Below are 1,395 nucleotides of genomic sequence, written 5' to 3' on the forward strand. Positions count from 1 at the left end.
CTTCCTTCCTTCCTTCCTTCCTTCAGACAGGGTCTCAGACTGGCCTTGAATAGCTATGTAGTTTAGGATTACCTTGGCCTCCTGATCCTCCTGCTTCCACCTCCAAGTCTTGGGATTATAGGCAAATGTCCCATTTACATTTCTAAGTATTCATATTTTTAAAAATATTTTTATTGATTATTTTTATTTTATGTATATGAGTGTATTGCCTGCGTTTATGTGAGTGCACCTGTGTCATACAATGCCCGCAGAGGTCAGAAGAGGGCATCAGATCTCCTGGAACTGGAGTTACAGATGATTGTTAGCTGCCATGTGGGTGCTGGGAATCAAACTCTGATCTTCTGCAAAAGCAGCCAGTGCTCTTAGCCACTGAGCCATCTCTCCAGCCCCTATGTATTCATATTCTTGAAGGATATTGGTGTGTAGTTTTCCTTAATATCTTTCTTCTAGTTTTATTTTTCAAGCTAATACTGGCTTCAAGAAGTGACTTGCACTAAGCCTTGACAGCACAGGCCACCAGCTATTCAGGAGACTGAGACTGAAAAATTGCAACTCAAGACCTGCTTGAGCTATAGAGTATGTTCGAGGCTAGTCTGCACAACTTATTGACATTCTGTCTGAAAATAAAAAGTAAAAGGGGGTGGGGAGATAGCTTAGTGGTATGTTCAAGGCCTTAGCTAGGTCAGTCTCCAGTACTGGATGGGGGAAGCCTTGGAAAACATTCCACTTATTCAACTTACTGAATGAATTTTTGGAGAATGAAAATTATTTCTTCCTCAGCTATTCAGCGAATTTTACTAAATTTTAAATTTAATTTTTAGTTTTTAAATTTTACTGTTTTCCAAGCCTTCTCCACATCCAGTACTGGAGATGGACCTAGAAGAACATTTAGAGATAGGAGGATTTGATTTTAGTATCAAGCTACTTGGGTAATCTGTTTTTTCTAGTGAGATTATATAATTCTAATTTGTGGGGACCTAAAAGCCCCACCTTGCATAGGTCCGAAAGGAAGTTACTGGGGGTGTGGCCTGGCTTGCTTTGAAAGTCTGAAGAATACTTCCACACTGCCGAGGAGTGCAAGATCAGAGCATAACCATCCTTGAGACACACCCTGGGCGGGGGCGGGGAGGGGGGAGTTCCAGGTGCCTTTATAAGCTTTGTAACACCTGCAATAAATGATTCTCTGCCTAAGACTCCCTGTTGCGCCTGAGTGTCCCCAGGTAATAGGGGCGGCGTGGGCTGGTGAACGGCATGCTTACTCATCCCCAATCCTCACCTTGCCGGGGGTTGCTGGTTCAAACCCCCCATCATCTGGCGTCCAACGTGGGGCCCGAAGGAAGGTGAAAAGAAGAAAAGAAAGAAGTAAAAAAGAATCAAAAACGGATTTGGGCCAAT

This window comes from Nannospalax galili, unplaced genomic scaffold (assembly GCF_000622305.1).
Source record: "Nannospalax galili isolate Female #2095 unplaced genomic scaffold, S.galili_v1.0 scaffold1617, whole genome shotgun sequence".
Taxonomy (NCBI): domain Eukaryota; kingdom Metazoa; phylum Chordata; class Mammalia; order Rodentia; family Spalacidae; genus Nannospalax; species Nannospalax galili.